The sequence below is a fragment of the Mercenaria mercenaria genome, chromosome 16 (genome assembly GCF_021730395.1).
Source record: "Mercenaria mercenaria strain notata chromosome 16, MADL_Memer_1, whole genome shotgun sequence".
NCBI lineage: Eukaryota > Metazoa > Mollusca > Bivalvia > Venerida > Veneridae > Mercenaria > Mercenaria mercenaria.
This window is the reverse complement of record NC_069376.1, coordinates 37,082,508-37,096,480: the sequence shown is the minus strand read 5'-3', so window position 1 is coordinate 37,096,480 and position 13,973 is coordinate 37,082,508. Positions and strand designations below refer to the sequence as shown.

The window sequence follows — 13,973 nt, the reverse complement described above, 5'->3', positions numbered from 1 at the left end:
GGGTGATGAGGTGGAACAACTATTTTAAGTTTGAATCAAATCCATTTAGTAATAACTGAGATATAGTGAAAATACAACAAAATTAACCTTAGATTCTAAGTAAAAGGGGACATAATTCATGAAAACTTGGTGTCAGAGTTATGCACCTTGTGTCACATGATGTGGGCACATGGTGTGGGTGATGAGGTGGAACATCTATTTTAAGTTTGAATCAAATCCATTTAGTAATAACTGAGATATAGTGAAAATACAACAAAATTAACCTTAAATTCTAAGTAAAAGGGGACATAATTCATGAAAACTTGGTGTCAAGAGTTATGCACCTTGTGTCACATGATGTGGGTGATAAGGTGGAACATATATTTTAAGTTTGAATCAAATCCATTTGATAATAACTGAGATAATAGATTTCGGGACGCGACAGGACGGGACGGGACGGGACGCGACAAAACTGCCTCCTATATACCCCCCTCAAACATGTTTGGTGGGGGTATAATCAAGTGACCCCCTGGACGGGGTCAATTTAACCCCGGGGGACATGATTTGAACAAATTTTGTAGAGGTCCACTAGGCAATGCTACAAGTGAAATATCTAAGCTCTAGGCCTTCAGGTTAATTTTAAGAAATTTTTTGAAGATTTTCCTATCTAAAATCAAGTGACCCCTGGGGCGGGGTCAATTTTGACCCAGGGGGTCATGATTTTAACAAATGTTGTAGAGGTCTACTAGGCAATGCTACATGTGAAATATCTAAGCTCTAGGCCTTCTGGTTATTTTTTAGAAATTTTTTGAAGACTTTCCTATGTAAAATCAAGTGACCCCTAGGGTGGGGTCAATTTTGACCCCGGGGGTCATGATTTGAACAAATTTGGTAGAGGTCCACTAGGCAATGCTACAAGTGAAATATCTAAGCTCTAGGCCTTCTGATTTATTTTTAGAATTTTTTTGAAGATTTTCCTATGTAAAATCAAGTGACCCCTGGGGCGGGGTCACTTTTGACCCCAGGGTCATGATTTGAACAATTTTAGTAGAGGTCCACTAGGCAATGCTACATGTCAAATATCTCAGCTCTAGGGCTTCCGGTTTTTCAGAAGAAGATATTTTAAGATTTTCTTATGTAAAATCAAGTGACCCCTGGGGCGGGGTCAATTTTGACCCGGGGGTCATGATTTGAACAAATTTGGAAGAGGTCCACTAGGCAATGCTTCACACCAAATATCTAAGCTCTAGGGCTTATGGTTTTTGAGAAGATTTTTAAAGTTTATGAAGATTTCCCTCTGTACAATCAAGTAACCCCTGGGGGGTCAAGGTTTGAACAAATTTTGTAGAGGTCCACTAGGCAATGCTACATGTCAAATATCTAAGCTCTATGCCTTCTGGTTTATTTTTAGAAAAAGATCAATCTGAAAAACAACAGAAAACAGCATTAGTTCTAAGATGATACTTACCTAATGAAAATATCTAAAAAAAAAAAAAAAACAACAAGATAAAACAACAGCAGTAGTTTGAAAGATGATACTTATCTTATGGAAAATACAGAAAACCGTGATCTAAAAGTCAACAGAAAACAACACGCGATCTGAAAAACAACAGAAAACAACTAGAGCTTTCACTAAAGGTGATGAATATACCCCCCTCATGCACTGACACAGTGCATTGCAATTTGACGCACACAAGATTGCATAATTACGTGGACTGTACGTATATAGGCTGTATGTATACAGTATAGTAACAAAAAACAAAGTCCCATATCTATGCAGAATATTTATCTAAAAGAACATTACATGCACCATGCACAACTAGGGTTGGTACTGATCAGTTGTGTGAAGTTTCATTAAATTCTGTGCAAGGGTTCGGAAGATTAGGCGCGCACAAGATTGCATATGCAGACTGTATGTACATAGTATGTTAACAAGAAACAAAGTCCCATAACTCTGCCATTTTTGTTGTTGAAAGAACCTAACATGCCCCATGCACAACTACTGTTGTTACTGATCACTTGAAGTTGTGTGAAGTTCCATTAAATTGTGTGAAGGGGATGAGGAGAGATGGTGTGCAGAAGATTGTGTCTATGTATATAGTATAGTAACAAAAAGAAAGTCCTGTAACATTAAATTGTGTCAAGGAGATTCGAAACTGACCCAGAAATAATCAAGACAAACATTCTGACCAAGTTTCATAAAGATTGGGTCACGAATGTGGCCTCTAGAATGTTCACAAGTTTTTCCTTTGATCTGGCCTACTGACCTAGTTTTTGACCCCACATGACCCAGTTTCGTACTTGACCTAGAGATCATCAAGACTAACATTCTGTCCAAGTTTCGTAAAGATTGGGTCTAACACAAATGTGGTCTCTAGAGTGTTCACAAGCTTTTCCTTTTATCTGGCCTAGTGACCTAGTTTTTGACCCCACATGACCAAGTTTCAAAACTGACCTAGAGATCATCAAGACTAATATTCTGACCAAGTTTCATAAAGATTGAGTCACAAATGTGGTATCTAGAGTGTTCACAAGCTATTCCTTTGATCTGATTTACTGATCTAGTTTTTGAACCTACATGACCCAGTTTCGAACTTGACCTAGAGATCATCAAGACTTACATTCTAATTTTCATAAAGATTGGGTCAAAAATGTGATCTCTAGTGTTCACAAGCTTTTCCTTTGATCTGACCTACTGACCTTGTTTTTGACCCCACATGACCCAGTTTCGAAACTGACCTAGAGATCATCAAGACTAACATTCTGACCAAGTTTCATAAAGATTAGGTCACAAATGTGGCCTGTAGAGTGTTCACAAGGCAAATGTTGATGGACGCCGAACAATGACCAGTCACAATAGCTCACCTTGAGCACTTTATACACTGGTGAGCTAAAAAATAATCATGCATTGACCTAAAAACAAAACAATAAGCACACACTATATATATACAGGAACTGCAGTTATTCCAGTTTAATGCACAAAAATAAGTTGTGCAAACTTAAGTAGTAATTAAGTAATGTGTTGATGTCAACACAAGCTTTAATAATTACAGATTATCTGCATTTCCTGCATAGAAAGTATGTGTAACTCACCCCTCAGTTGATATTTGTACTTGACTGTAAATTTCTTGTTCTTTAGACAGTAAAATGTCAGACTGTGCCACTTTCACACAAAAAGCCACTTTCTTAATAGTTTTAAATTTTCTGTTTACACCTTTTGATTTTTAAATAAAAAATTCACTGTCAACTGTTACTGTTTGCGTTTTCTACTCCAGTCATCAAAAACAAACAGAAAGTGGTACAATTTCTCATGTATTTTGATAATCTACTAATTTAAATTGCACTATTCATATAGTCTCTGTTCTCTGAATGTCAAAGTAAGTGATTTCTTAACACCTTAGAAATATCATTCTGATAATACACAATTTTAATTTGCTCAAAAATCCATACACTGGTTTTAACTGAATATTGATGTCCACTTAAAAAAAAACATGCACTGCTTCATAACCAGCTGTTCAGATCTTCTAAAAATCCACATACAACCACTCACAATGGTTTACAACTGAATGTTCATATCTCCTGGTTGCTGGCCGAGTAGATCACTTATTAGAACTGCTGGTAATCACAACATTATTGCTGGACTCCACTCCGTTAGATGAACTGCATTTAGTTCTATATTTTATTTGGAAAGCAGAATTGGAAGTGGTTCATGGAGTAGGTTTGTCTTCAGTCCGCTGTGTAGGTAAAAAGAAATCACGCATCCTGAAAGAAACACAAAATATTCACAACACTTACAATCATGTAAGAGAAACTAAATTTTACCAGATACTAGTATAGCAACATATTCAAGGTTCTAGGCAGGTGTACCTACATTTTAACAATTTATTGCAACATGCATATAACTCATTTCAGTTAACTGCTTCAATTAATTATTCATAAGAATGATTCGTTTGTTTTAGGTTAAACACCATTTCTTCAAAAATAATTCAGTTATCATGCAGACTGTTAACCTAACCTAGGTGTGTTCCTGCCATTGATTCTGTACCAGTTCAAACCTGATCTCTGCAAGTAACTGCCAACTTCCCTACATGAATTGGAGGTAGAAGACATTGATGTCTTTTACCAACATAATATGTTTTCCATAACAATTTGGTAAAAGACATCAATGTTTTACATATTATGCCCCCGAGATCCGTAGATCTGCTCAACCTATTGAGTTAAGCGGACGGGCTCATAGAATATGAAAATGCTTTTGAAAACATGGAGTTATGTTTCTTGCTGTACAGAGTCAGCATTTGATGGTGAACAAGTGTTGCAAGTTTCACAGCAATAGCATTGATGATTTAGGAGAAAAGTTTACCTAAGCACAAAACTTAACCGACAAAATTTATTAATATGATATTTTCCAAGTCCAAAAGGGGCCAAAATTCTTGAAAAAAGGAGGACTGAGTTATATTTCTTGCTTTACAAAGTCAGCTTTTGATGGTGAACAAGTGTTGCATGTTTGAAAGCAATAGCTTTGATAGTTTAGGAGAAAAGCTGACCTAAACATAAAACTTAACCAGGCAATGCCAACATCGATCAAGTGATGACAATAACTCATTTTTCTTCTTCAAAAAATCATATGAGCTAAAAATGAAACTGTATTTTTCAAAATGTTTTTTATTATTCTCAGGGATTAAATTGTGACACAATGCTGTCGTCTATCAAGAAAGGAAGCACTTATTTCAAGTTGAAAGTAAAGTAAAATAAGGCTGAAAAATAGATTTTTAATGACATCTAATGCAGATGAAAAGATTGTAAAAGTCTAAAACCTTTAATCAATTTTGTGTCCATTTTTTGTCCATGTTGGACCAGGAATGGCATATCCAACATGTTCAACAACAGCGGATGCTCACAAGAATTTTGTACACATCTTCTCCCATTTGTGCATGCCTGAAATCAGCAAAAGTTTTTATGCAAGAATGGCAGTTTTTGTTTTCAGGTGATAAGATTTTTCATGAACAGACTTGATCAGACCGAATCTGCTATTATCCTTCTTGGTTGCATTCTTTGCTTCCAAAGGATCTTTTTACAGATTTTATTGTACATGACAATATGCATTTAAAATTTATTGCAAGGCACTAAGATATTTTAGCTGGTTGATGCTCCAGCTGAAATGGCCTCACTGAAACCCTAACATTGAATAATTTCTAAGTAATGCAAATAGCCAAAAATGACATCAAAAATGTCAATTTTATGATCAATAACTGAAGTTTTGATGTTGATTTTATTTATTCTATAAAACCTAAGTCTAGAATACTCATGCATTTAAATAACAAAAGTTCATCAGCCAGGTTTTTCTTCTATGATATTATATTATTAATAATCAGAGTTTCAGACCATGCTCTTTTAACAGGTCAGAGATATAGCCTGTTTGCACCAGCTGGTTCATTTAAACCAGGCTGGTCCAATTGACCCATAACAAGACATGTACACATGGCCCTAATGAACCATATTTGTCATAAATATCAAATTGTGATGAAAAACTTGTAAAAATATGCGCTTAGAAACACATTCGCAATCTTGTTTTGGCATGTATGCTTACTTCTGAGCATGCACTCCGTGCTCAGACAAACCATATAAGCTGTCTTGACTAGATTTTTGCCGCAGAACAAAGAGAATAAGGAACAGATTTAGAACTGTCAGTAAAGGATGAGTTTTTGCATTGAATGTACGGTAATTTTCAACCTTTGTACATTATTTTACTGTGTTTCATCAGTTTGTCGCCCTTTTGCAATTTTCCCAAATGTATTATGATCAAGTGACTGAAAGTAGCCATGATTTGATGCTGGCGAAAGCAGGGAGATAACTGAAACAGTATAAAGGGAGATAAATGTTGCCATAGTTTAGTTAAGGATGCAGGGGGATACGAATATGCGGTTGCATCTCAGATCAGCGGAAGTAAGTATGTTTCTTCCTCCTTTATCTCTCGGATTTTACAAATGGCCGAAATAAAGATTTTCCAACAGTTACCATATTTTATTTTAAGAATTTTGTAAAATCCGTGGTGACCTAAGTGTACAAAATAAGATACCTGTTTGCAACGCGATTCGCAGATTGTTGCAAGTGTCAAACCCATAGAAATGTAGTTGCATTGCATAAGTAAAAGTGCAGTAAACCATAAAATGCCCATACCATGATGCGAATATCCACACAATGATTGTTAGTCCTCTTCTAAAACCAAAAAACTGTGCGGCACATGTTTTATGGTTCATTTGGCCTATGTATACATGTCTTGTCATGGGTCAATTGGACCAGCCTAGTTCAAATGAACCAGCCTGGTTCAAACAGGCCATCGCTCTGACCTGTTTAATTCCCAAAAAAACTGACGTAACATCAGCTTTTTATTCCCAAGTAATGACATTGTAGGTTAAAATATGTGTGTTCAATGGCACATTCCTGCTAAAAAAATGTATACTAGGTAAAAATATACATTACAAACATAATAATGCTTACTAAGTTGTGGAACTTGGAATGCAACTCTTCCTCAGCAATGGTATCTCAACACAGCACACACACACACACACCACAATCTCTTTGATCCAGTTGATGGTCTGCAAATGATTAAATGGCTTACAATGTAAATTATGCATGAGACTGGTAAAGGAAAGACTTTTTATGAATTTATAAAACATTCACTTGCTCAAAATATTACCAAACTGTCAAGATACAATGAGCCTAAAGTTTTAAAAAAAATAAACTGGATAGTTTATAATAACTGGATATATAGTTTATGAGTCCAATGAACATATTAGTAAAATTATCTAACCTGTATTATAATCCAATAATTTTCAAATCATTTTAATATAATCAATGCACAAATCACAAGTTTGCAGTTACAAAAAGCTACAGGCAATGATCAGATAATCTGCAATGCCTAATCCAATGAAATTTAAGCAAATGAGAGGGAAATGTTTGACCTTGGGTCATTACACCTGAATGCACACAAATTATAGGTTACAACACACTAAATAGCTGTTCTTCTTTATTCTATATAAAAGTGACATATTTCTAATGACTGCAGCACATTATGACCCATTTTAAAGGCACTGACCTCCAGATTTGGCTAAAAATTATCTTTCTTTCAAATTTAAGTTTGGTCATATTATGAACATTAGAATATGAGTTAATGTTTCTAAAATATTATAAAAATTCCAAATCAAGTAAAAAAGATAATCTCGTCGGAAATCGAATCACGGACCGCCGCAACAATTAAGACATTTTCCCGTCGTTGTAACCAATAGAGCTATAGCGGAATTAGTGAATTATGACTTCAAAATATAGATATTCATAATCCAAAGCATTACAAACACTTTTCAATTTTCATCGTAAAAAGTTGTAAAAACAGCGAATTGTCGTGTTTCTGTAACATACAGTTTGTCAGTAATTAAGTTTTAAAGCCTTCTTAATATAGCACTTATTTCCAGATATCAAAAAAAAAAAAATTATGTTGTCGATTCAGCTGGAGGCCAGTCCATTTATATGTCAGTAATTTAAATTTTCTAGAAAAATATTGTCAGTGCTGAATAAAAATCAAAAGAAATTAGGAGTTATGTTTAATGCAAGAAAAATATTTTCAGTCAAACACACAAACTGCAAAATCAGCTAACAAGAGGGCCATGATGGCCCTGTATCGCTCACCTGAGTACCATTGCTCAAAATGATATGATCAAGTTTTGACACAGAGCACATAGGCATACACATTAAATATCATCGGGATAAACATTTTCTTGTAACAGTCCCTTTTGACCTAGTCAGGGCCAATTTCCATACCAAGTTTGAGGGTCCTAGTCTCAAATGCTGCATTTTTGTACTAACATGACTATTCCTTACCCTGGAAGACTTAAATAACATTTAAAACTAATCTCATTAGATGCTGCTGAGATATATTCGTTTATGTAAAGAAAATAATGGGGAGGTAATTTGTCAAATTCAGTTAAAAGTAATCTACCCTGATTGTCTGAGTCCATCTGATGGCACAAATGACATTTCAAATCAGTATCTTCGTTGGTTACTGAGATACACCCATTTTAATTTGAAACAAAGGAAGGTAATTTGACATAAAATCAGTCCAAAGCTATCTACCCTGATTGCCTCAGTCCAACTAAAGACAATAATCAAATTTCAAATGTTATTTATTTATTTTAATATATATATTGAATTCCCTAAAAAGACTGCACAAAAGGAGTACACTTCCAGCCAGTTAAACACCTTTAAAAACACCATTTTCAAATAACTGTTACATGTTTGTTTTGATGCATTTGCAATAATGTCCCAGTGTTGAAATTTCAGTAACTAGGTGGAACACAGTTTTTAGCAATTCTTTACTTTTATTTCATTACAAATGGCATTCATTTTAAAGCGGAACAACTTTTTTAAAAATATTTTAAGTATTATATCCAACATACAGGACAGTATGGCAGAACATGTAATGGTTAGGTAGATTGTTGGTAAAGATTTTATTCGTTTATCAAATATTTCTGTGTTTTGATGATATACAAATGTATTCATAAACCTTAAGCTCTGCCTTCTTCAGATACATGTAAAATTTTCTTAGCGTGTAAAAGCGAATTTCCGAGATTACGTATCTGATACATTGGAAAAATATACTATAAGGAATGGATATGTACACTACAAGTGGAAGACAACAAGAGGACCATGATGGTTCTGAATCGCTCACCTATCCCCACATGACCCAGTGTTGAACTGAGTATGACGTCATTATTTCTATTATTTGACATAATGACCTAGTTTTTGAGAACATGTGACCTAGATATCATCAAGATAAAAAATTCTGACCAATTTTCATGAAGATCCATTGCAAAATATGGCCTCTAGAGAGGTCACAAGGTTTTTCTATTATTTGACCTAATGGCCTAGTTTTTGAAGGCACGTGACCCACTTTTAAACTTGACCTAGATATCATCAAGGTGAACATTCTCACCAATTTTCATGAAGATCTCGTGAAAAATATGGCCTCTAGAGAGGTCACAAGGTTTTTATATTTTTCCACCTACTGACCTAGTTTTTGACCGCACATGACCCAGTTACAAACCTGACCTAGATATCATCAAGCTGAACATTCTCACCAATTTTCATGAAGATCCGTTGAGAAATATGACCTCTAGAGAGGTCACAAGGTTTTTTCTATTTTTAGATCTACTGACCTAGTTTTTGACCCCACGTGACCCAGTTTCGAACTTGACTTAGATATCATCAAGGTGAACATTCTGACCAATAATCATGAAGATCTCATGAAAAATATGGCCTCTAGAGAGGTCACAAGGTTTTTCTATTTTTAGATCTACTGACCTAGTTTTTGACCCCACGTGACCCAGTTTCAAACTTGACCTAGATATCTTCAAGGTAAGCATTCTGACCAATTTTCATGAAGATCAATTGAAAAATATCGCCTCTAGAGAGGTCACAAGGTTTTCCTATTTTTAGACCTACTGACCTAGTTTTTGACCGCACGTGACCCAGTTTCGAACTTGACCTAGATATCATCAAGGTGAACATTCTGACCAATTTTCATGAAGATCCATTGAGAAATATGGCCTCTAGAGAGGTCACAAGGTTTTTCTATTTTTAGATCTACTGACCTAGTTTTTGACCCCACATGACCCAGTTTCAAACTTGACCTAGATATCATCAAGATGAACATTCTGACCAATATTCATAAAGATCTCATGAAAAATATGGCCTCTATAGAGGTCACAAGGTTTTTCTATTTTTAGATCTACTGACCTAGTTTTTAACCCCACTTGACCCAGTTTCGAACTTGACCTAGATATCATCAAGGTGAACATTCTGACCAATTTTCATGAAGATCCATTGAGAAATATGGCCTCTAGAGAGGTCACAAGGTTTTTCTATTTTTAGACCTAATGACCTAGTTTTTGACCCTACGTGACCCAGTTTCGAATTTGACCTAGATATCATCAAGGTAAACATTCTGACCAATATTCATGAAGATCTCATGAAAAATATGGCCTCTAGAGAGGTCACAAGGTTTTTCTATTTTTAGACCTACTGACCTAGTTTTTGAACCCACGTGACCCAGTTTCGAACTTGACCTAGATATCATCAAGGTGAACATTCTGACCAATTTTCATGAAGCTCTTATGAAATATATGGCCTCTAGAGAGGTCACAAGGTTTTTCTATTTTTAGACCTACTGACCTAGTTTTTGACGGCACGTGACCCAGTTTCAAACTTGACCTAGATATCATCAAGATGAACATTCTGACCAACTTTCATAAAGATCCCATGAAAAATGTGACCTCTAGAGTGGTCACAAGCAAAAGTTTACGGACGCACAGACTCACGACGGACGACGGACACCGCGCGATCACAAAAGCTCACCTTGTCACTTTGTGACAGGTGAGCTAAAAATAGACATTTATATTTTATACTGCAACAGTGATGTATTAATATATTTGTTTCTTGCATACCAGATGTGGATTTCTAGTGTTTTTACCAGTGCTAGAAAAATCTATCTTACACCCCGGGGTGTATATAGTGTATTCTTAACTAGTAAGAAATTGTCACATATATAGGTAAGGATCACTTCCTTTGAGGAATTCTTTTTTTAATAACCTACCTATCTACCCATGGTTAAAATCCTGGGTCGGGTAACTGCAAACAATTTTTTTAAGATGGCCTAAATTATATACGTTTTACTTTATTAAAGCAAGAGCTCGTCGAACACGAAATGCCCCCCTTGATGCATTCAGTAATTGCACAAGGAACAGAAATTATATGCTCACTGTAAACAAAAGTTCTACCATTCTGGTTTAATCTGACCTTGACCTTTAACCTATTAACCTAACAAGAGATTACAGAGTGATCTTGGCGCCATCCACTGAGCCATTTTCGAATGTTCCAAATTTCAAGACCAGCTCAAGGTCAAAATCAAGGTCAAATTTCATTTCGGTACAAAACAATGTGTATGGGGTCCAAATTTGAAAGCTGTGGCTTCAGAAATGTGAAAGCAGGTCACTAGATCAATTTCAAGGTCAAAGTTCATTTCGGTAGACAGAACTACATTTTGTATGCATGTGCTTCAAATTTGGAGGCTGTAGCTTGAGAAATGTGAAAGTAGGTAATAGGTAAAAATCAATGTCAAATTTCAATTCAGAACACAAAAATATGCATGCGGTCCAAATTTGAAGCCTGTAGCTTCAGAAATGTGAAAGTAGGTCACTAGGTCAATCTCAAGATCAATTTTAATTTCGGTACAAAGAACTATGCATGTGGTTCAAATTTGAAGGCTGTAGCTTGAGAAATGTGAAAGTAGGTTACTAGGTCAAAATCAAGGTCAAATTTTATTTCGGAACACAAAACTATGCAAGTGGTCCAAATTTGAAGCCTGTACCTTCAGAAATGTGAAAGTAGGTCACTAGGTCCGTCTCAAGATCAAAGTTCATTTCAGTACACAAAACTATGCTTGTGGTTCAAATTTGAAGGCTGTAGCTTGAGAAATGTGAAAGTAGGTCACTAGGTCAAAATCAAGGTCAAATTTTATTTTGGAACTAAAAACTATGCATGTGGTCCAAATTTAAAGCCTGTACCTTCAAACATGTGAAAGTAGGTCACTAGGTCAATAACAAGGTCAAAGTTTTTTTCGGTACACAAACCTGTGCACGTGGTCCAAATTTGAAGGCTGTAGCTACAGAAAGGTGAAAGTAGGTCACTAGGTCAAGATCAAGGTCAACTCATGTCAAGGTTCATCTTGCCACTCAAAACTATACATGTGGTCCAAATTTGAATGATGTGAGTTATGGACATGAAGATTCCAAGTTTTTCCCTATATAAGTCTATAATTATGAACAAAATGACCCTTGGGGCGGGGCCATATTTGACCCTAGAAGGATAATTTGAACAAACTTGGTAGAGAACCACTAAATGATGCTACATTACAAAATATCAAAGCCATAGTCTTTGTGGTTTGGACAAGAAGATTTTCAAAGTTTTTCTTTATATCATTCTATGTAAACCATGTGACCCCCAGGGCGGAGCCATATTTGACCCTAGGGAAATAATTTGAATAATCTTAGTAGAGGACCACTAGATGATGTTATATACAAAATATCAAAGCACTAGGCCCTGTGGTTTCGGACAAGAGGTTTTCCAAAGTTTTTTCCTGTAAAAGTCTATATAAACCATGTGACCCCCAGGGTGGGGCCATATTTGACCCCAGGGAAATAATCTGAACAATCGTGGTAGAGGATCACCAGATTTTGCTACATACCAAATATCAAAGCCGGAGGCCCTATGGTTTTGGACAAGAAGATCAGAAACCGTTTAACTGTTCCTGGCCAATGCGACCTTGACCTTTGACCTAATGACCTCAATATCAAGAGGGGTCATCTGCTGGTCATAGCCAACCTAACTATCAATTTTCCTAACACTAGGCCCAAACGTTCTTGAGTTATTGCCTGGAAACTATTTTACTGTTCTTGGTCACTGTGACCTTGACCTTTGACATACTGACCTCAAAATCATTAGGGGTCATCTGCTGGTCATGATCAACCTCCCTATCAACTTTTGTGACACTAGGCCTAAGCATTCTTGAGTTATCATCCGGAAACGGTTTTACTGTTCAGGGTCACTGAGACCTTGACCTTTAACATACTGATATCAAAATCAATAGGGGTCATCTGTTGGTCATTATCAACCTCCCTATCAACTTTCATGATCCTAGGCCAAAGTGTTCTTGAGTTATCATCCAGAAACCGTTTTACTATTCAGGGTCACTGTGACCTTGACCTTTGACATACAGACCTCAAAATCAATAGGGGTCATCTGCTGGTGATGATCAACCTCCCTATCAACTTTCATGATCCTAGGCCCAAGCATTCTTGAGTTATCATCCGGAAACTGATTGGTCTACATTCCGACCGACCGACTGACATCTGCAAAACAATATATCCCTCCTTCTTCGAAGGGGGGCATAAACATAGATAACTATCTTACTATGAAGAAACTAAGTGTGGTCTCTGTTCAACTTAATACATCAAATACTGTGCCAGATAAATTCAATAAAATGTTTAGACATTAAACAGGTTGTATTGGCCTAATATATGTCACTGTTAGTTTGTAACTATAGACACCCATATTTTTCAAATTTGTCCAGGCAAATTATGTATGGTCACCATCATGGAAACAAAAGAATACAGATAATTCTGCGGGGTGTCTTAAAGATCTCTTATCAATAAAGACTCCTGTTACAGTTTCAGATTTGTTAAAATGATACAAGAGCCCAAAGTCAACCCAACTCACTATATTGCCAAAAGTGGAAAATAGCCTATCAAAATCGTTCTTGATTCGAAAATGATCAATGTAGATAGTTGGAAGTCTGGATCAACACCTGCAGTGCCTATATATTCTAAGCTTCAAGTCAATACCTTTAATAGTTCTTAAGTTATGCTCTAGACATGAAATATAATGGCAGATTTCATCTTGCTGTGACCTGGACCTTTGACCTACCACCCTGGTTCAAGCACTCTGCACATTGTCTCATCACCATCTACCCACAACCAATTTTGTTTGTTTGTTTTGGGTTTAACGCCGTTTTTCAACAGTATTTCAGTCATGTAACAGCGGGCAGTTAACCTAATCAGTGTTCCTGGATTCTGTACCAGTACAAACCTGTTCTCCGCAAGTAACTGCCAACTACCCAACAAGAATCAGAGGTGGAAGACGAATGGTTTCAGACACAATGTCTTTTATCAAAGCGTCACGGAGAACATACGCCCCGCCCGGTGACCCTGTGATCCGTAGACCAACACTCTACCTACTGAGCTAAGCGGGCGGGCCCGACAACCAAAGTTTGAAGTGAATACTTTGAATGGTTAATAAGCTATGTTCTGGACATGAATAAAACAAACAAATTTGATCTTTGAGCTCAATTTGTGACCTTGACTTCTGACCTACAGATATGGTTCATG

At 36.2% G+C, this 13,973-nt stretch overlaps 1 long non-coding RNA gene across 4 annotated transcripts in view; it reads right to left on the bottom strand.

Moving 5' to 3' along the window:
* Nucleotides 1–2,845: 2,845 nt before the first annotated feature.
* LOC128549632 (uncharacterized) overlaps nt 2,846–13,973 on the bottom strand; it is a 34,864-nt gene continuing 23,736 nt past the window's right edge. For 2 of the 4 annotated variants that reach the window (XR_008367829.1, XR_008367832.1), the window contains exons 4-6: nt 6,478–6,575; nt 4,794–4,914; nt 2,846–3,741 (exon numbers count right to left, since the gene is read on the bottom strand). This is a non-coding gene — a long non-coding RNA (uncharacterized LOC128549632). The remainder of the gene's footprint in view (nt 3,742–4,793; nt 4,915–6,477; nt 6,576–13,973) is intronic. The other 2 variants (XR_008367830.1, XR_008367831.1) reach the window with 2 other exon arrangements.